A 6,052-nucleotide genomic window follows, 5' to 3' on the forward strand; every position below is an offset into this window, starting at 1 on the left:
CCTGCGCGTCCGGAGCCTGTGCTCCATAACGGGAGAGGCCACGGCAGTGAGAGGCCTGCGTACCGCAAAAAATACCCCCCCCCCAAAAAAAAAGAACAAACGAACAAAAAAAAGACTATACATAAAGCAAATCCAAAGTTCAAGCAGGTTGCTTCACTCTCATCCATGAGGCCCTTCTACCTTCTGCCACTGCTGCTCCAGTGTGCAAGGGAAGAGATTTCAGTCTGCCTTAAACACATCCCTGCTCCCAAATCCTTGAACCTGTCTAAGGGTATCACCCCTACTCAGGACCCGGCTTGGAGGGGGAACACAGGATCACACAACCGCTGTGCGTTCCCTTTCTCTCAACCCTGCCCCACTCTCTGGCATTCTTGCCTCTCCTGCAGATTTCTATCTTATTCAAGTTTTTCCTATGCTCCAGTCTTTAATATTTTCCCTCAAGATCTAAGCTATCAACTATAAAAGCCAGGAAGGGATTGCCTTCTCTTTCTACATTCTGCTTTTGGCATCTACTGAACTAAAGATTATCTAACAGTAAAGTTGTCCCAATAGAGAAGTCAGGGTGGAAGGGGGACATGAGAGTGAAATACTGGGAAGAAAGAAATTGGGTTGAATATTTTAATGACATTATCCAGGCTACACATCTTGTATCCCCAAGGTTGTCAAGAATATGTGTATGTGTGAACCCTGCCCCCCAGTGAGGAGTGAACTCACCAACTCTTTAGATACCGATTCCTGTTTTAGAAAAGACTTTTACTTCCTTAAATACCACCTTTACTGTTTATAAAAATTAAAGTATACAAACACACACACACACACACACACACACACACACACACGAGAGGCAGGGTGGTATCAGAGCCCTCCTCTTAACCACTATTCCCTCCCACTTCCGAAAGCAGGGAATGCATTTCATCTTGATGTAATGTCCATATGGAACAGAATTTATCACATCTACCAAATGGTGAGAAAACTTCCTAGCTTGAGTCCCTTATCCAGTTGTCATTGCCACCTTTATCTCCTCTTTGCTTTTCCCCTAAGTGACTCTCCTCACCCCAAACAAACACACACATTTAGGTTTCTTTCTTTCTCTCTGTCTCTCCCTCATCTTTACTTTCTCTCTTTTTTAGCATAAGATTTACTAATCCTTCAACCTTTAAATAATAATTTAGTATATTTTCTTAATACATTAATTTTACATATACTGTATATATTCTAATGTATATTAATTATTATAAAACCAACTAATATTGGTTATCTAGGTAAGAGTCTACCACTAAAAGAACGGTAATAACAAAAGCTGACACTTACCTAGTGTTTATCATATATACCCATTATTCTAAAGAACTTTATGTGTATTAAACCCATTTCCATGAAAAAATTCCTGGTACATATTATAAGAGCTTTCTGTGATTTGGTGGGAAGCTGTACTGTGATTTGACAGGAAGGACTGTCACATCTGTGGAGCTTCTGTCCACAAGCTCTTCAGAAGCCTGCTTCCTAACAGAGAGGAACTGGGTCACACAATCTCCTAGTATTCTTTTCAACATTAACATGCATGGAAACTTTACTTTCTGTGTAGTCTTTTTTATAACAGTTTATCCAATTCATAGCTAAGAAATTGGTTATGCTAAACATATCCATTTAATTATTTTAATATTTAGTTTTCTAAATTGGACATGGCTTGGGGGGCTAGGAAAGGGAACATGAGCAGCAAACGTCAGAGAGACACATGTGGGAATAAATTAAAAATGGACTTGTGCTGGGCTTGCACCCCTCTGAAAATGGCCCCAGGAGACAAGAACCCCTGGAGCAGGAAAGCTCCCCTGCCCCCAGGATTGGCCCCCTGGTTGAGCAACTTAATGGAGGCTGCGTTAATGCATCAAGGGAGCAGGGGCTTTACTTCCTAATCTGCACTTTGCACTCAGCTGCAGACACACTGCAGGCATCTCTTCATGAGGTCAACATGAAAATGAATTGCTCCCTACCACGATGCAGTTGCTGTTTGATGTGTGCAGGGATGTATGTTGGGGAGAAGCAGAGTTAAAGGCTTCTCTTAGGGGTGGCAGAGGAAATCTGGGTTTGTCCTAATAACACACTGTGGACAGGGTTTGTAAGAAATGCCCAGGTTTTAGAAGTTGTTCCAGGTACAGCAGAGTTCCTCCTGGAAAATGGATACTTAGAAATCTGTTAAGGGTAATATATTGAAGTGTTTAATTCATTAGCTGACTTAAAACTATTCACTGAGACCAAAACAAAAACAAGAATCTGCTCACTTTCCCATTTAGGTGTTTTTACTTGTTTGATTTTCCTTATTTTCCTTATTTGATCTTAAAACTGCACAGGCTGTAGACAGGGGAAATATGACCGTGCATCTAGTTTCCTCAGGACTACCATGGTTTCTGTCTGTTGTTCTGAGGTAATTATTAAAAGCACCTCTGACACCCTTGAAGAGAATTCTAGTTTGGACAGTAAGTAGACTGGCCACTCTGAGGTGACAGGGATTAAGCCATGTGCCCGACGTCATTCCATCAAAGGTAAACTATGCTTTAATACTCTGAAGTCTGCTCAGGTAGAAGTTTGGCCTAGAAATTCACCATCACCATCCCTTGCCTGGTTATTTTTGCTCCTTGTTTCTCTGACACCTAATTCACCTTCTGTTTCTCAAGTACATTGACTACCAGATTTTGGTGTTCTGTTACACATCCCCCCTGCCTCACTATACCCAAGTCATCACTACTTTTTCTAAAACAGATCCATGTCCTGACTCTGTGGCTTAATTCAAGAGGTTCTGAGCATCTGTCTGGCAAGGCTAACTACTGTAACAACCACGGAGTTTTAGTAGGTTACATTGAAATAAAAATGTGTTTCTCACTAACGCAATGATTCTACATGAGAGTCCTTGGTCCAGTGGTTCTTCTGGGCAATTTTTTTTTTTGAAATAATGACTCAATGACTCCTTTCCTCTTATGGTTCCACTGCTCCCTAGGGCTGGAGCATCCTATGCTTTCAGCTGCTTGGAAAGGACAAAAGAGAGAATGGAGAAGAGGCCTGGAAGTAGTATGTAGACTTCCATCCACATTCTGTGGCCAAAATTTAGAAAGGTAATATATCACCAGTTTAGGTTTATACACAAGAAGGAAGGAAACAGAATTTGGTTCCAAAGTCTACTAAGGTTGTCCCATCTGGTAATCAAATATCCATTTCATTCTTTTTCTCACACATGTTTGCTAAAACATCCCCTCCTAGTGAGAGACAACTTGAAATCACACCCAGGTCCTTCATTCAGCTCAAAGTCTAGGGTTTCTGAGGGGTGAGCAGTCCTCTCTGTCAGGTTCAGATGTGGATCTCTGTGATCCAGTGGTACATGGATGAAGAAGATAAATTATCTACACTCTCACCCCAATACCCAATATGCAAAGATGGATAGGATTGCCACAATAAACCATTAGGATAAAAGAAGAATGGGAAATGCAGCAGTCACTGGTCCATAGCATTTCTGAAATCCTGTTGGATAGATAGTATGAAGACCTTCTACCCTTGTAGAAGGGTTGATCCTTCTATAGACTCCCATTTTGTTTTCTGGAAGAAACTCCCTTGTTCATTGTTCTTTGTGACTTCTGACTCTATCCTCAAAGAGCCTCAGCCTTGAGGCCATCGTTTTCTATGGCTACCTCTGAAGAGAATATTGGAATGTATGTTCTCTTTAAGAGGTGAGCACATTTCTCAGCCTGTTTCCTTGGTAGTTTTCTGATCTATTTGCTACTAGTCAGTTTATTGTGCCCAGTCATACCCAAAGTTCTTTCCTATATATAATTTTCAAGCATGTCTCAAATTTCTGCCTTCTAATCCCTGTTTCTTTTTCTCTCCTCCTCCTTCTCCTCTCTTTCTGTCTGAACATAATGGTGGCTACCTTGAGACAATCTGAAAAAAAAAAGACATATGTAGAAATTAATTGTTATTTGCCACAAAGGTGAGCATTAATAAGCCTTTGTCTCTCAAAACCACTGTCTTATGCATTATTATTTGAGGTCTAGAAACTCAGATTTTCCAATCCTGAAAAGCCCCACATTTCTGATCTCTTTCTTCTCCTTTTCATTGTTGCTTGCAAACTTGTCAATTCCTTTCTGAGTTCAACTCTTTCTTCTGATATTTTGCTAAAGGCAATCAATAAGCCAACACATTCACAGCTGTTTCTTTTCAATCAATTCTACTAGAAACATAAGCTTATTAGGAAGGTCTACCTTCCAAATTGTTGCAGGCACAGTTTTCCAAATATTTTACTATTGTATCATATGGAGTGCCAGCTTTCCAGCTTCTGATATGTCATTCCTCATTGCCCACTGTCTGACCACTGAGCTATTGCCATATATTTTAGCTTATTGTTAATGGCAGCACCCAACTTCAAAATACCAATTTTCCAATTAGTCAAAAAATACTAACTATTGTTACCAACAACTGCAAAATTCTGATGGCTGAACAACATGAGAACTTGTTTTTAATTCATGCAACAGCTTCATCATCAAGGATCTTGATCAGGTGATTCTTTGGGGGGGGGGCGGTGTCTCTCCTCAAAGAGATAACTTAGGAATCCAGGATATTTTCAGCTTGTGGATCTGCCATCCCCTGAGGATTTAGAATTCTTTGTTTCTAGTCTTGTGGGTGGGTGTTTTAGGAACAAACTTAGTTTGTAGGGGCAAGATCTGGAATTAGGTCATATCACTTCTATCTACATCCTATTGGCTATAATTTATCTCAATCACCCCACTTAACTGCAGTGTGAGCTGATAAATATGGCCAAGCAGTATGCAAAAGAGGAAATAGAAATTGAGTGCATCAGTTAGTTTATTGACTTTCATCTCCATATTGACACTTCAGTGCCTGTTCTGCAGTGTTCGACCAGACTCCTTAAATATTTCTTCTGTGCAGGGAGCTCTATGTGAAGCTTTGCCAATAGGTGTTGCTGGAAGGGGGAAGGGGGCATCTCTTTCTGGTCTGGTATAATAAGTTTGCTTTCTCTTGCCCCTGCTGCACAGTCCCTGATGCTGTGTGTGGTGACATCCAGCAGTGCTGTTTCTCAGCTGCACACCTAGTTCTTCAACAAACTTGTCACCCCAGCATAGGACTGGTATTCCCCCAGCATCCCTCTTCATGTGGGTACCATATGCTCAAGGCTTCACACTGGCAGCAGTGCCCAACTCTCTTTGGACATCTGTTCAACAGATGCAGAGGACCTGAGGCCCTCCAGCTTCAGGTCTTCTGCACCCTGGGGTATTGTTTCCTGTTTACCTGTAACAGTGGAACAGCTCTGACCTGGGCAAACCAGAGGATGTCTCCACTATCCAGTTGGCTGCAACCTCACTGCTCTAATGAGTTCTGATACCCAGGCTTGGAGTTACAAGATTTTCCTTCCTTGGACACTCTCCCTCAGCCCTAGGATGTCCATTAGATACAGTTCTCTTTACCTTTTTACATCTTTATAGTTACTTCTCTATCATAATTTAATAATTTAATAATTCTTTACAGTAAACTTCTCCTATTCAAATGATTGCATGGTCTTTGCCTTCAGTTTGGATTCAGGCTGCGACATACACTGGGTTTGGTGAGTGTATAGCAGTTTCTGTCCTAGTCTGTGTCACACATGTGAGCTCCAGACTGTTTCTGTCAAGTTCCATAACACAGGGCATATTTCATGGAGAAAAGAACTGAAACCCAGGTTTTCTGATTCTAAATCACCATAACGGATATGGAATCATTAGGGTGTGGCAAGTGAACTTTTCAGTAGAAAAAAATCAAGTACAACAACATTGTTTCCAAAAGATAATGGTTCCTTACCAAAGGTATTTAGGATGATAAAACAATTTCTTCAAAATTATACACAAAGTTTTATGTTTAAAACATCAAAAATACACTTTCTTGACCCTGCCAGATTTAGATGTAAGATTAAATAAATCATATTTTTATCAATTTCTCTGTGTGTGTAATTTTTATTGACATACTGTAAAACTGACTCTTTTAAAGTGTACAATTTAGTGGTTTATAGTATATTGAG

This window comes from Mesoplodon densirostris, chromosome 13 (assembly GCF_025265405.1).
Source record: "Mesoplodon densirostris isolate mMesDen1 chromosome 13, mMesDen1 primary haplotype, whole genome shotgun sequence".
Classification (NCBI taxonomy): Eukaryota; Metazoa; Chordata; class Mammalia; order Artiodactyla; family Ziphiidae; genus Mesoplodon; species Mesoplodon densirostris.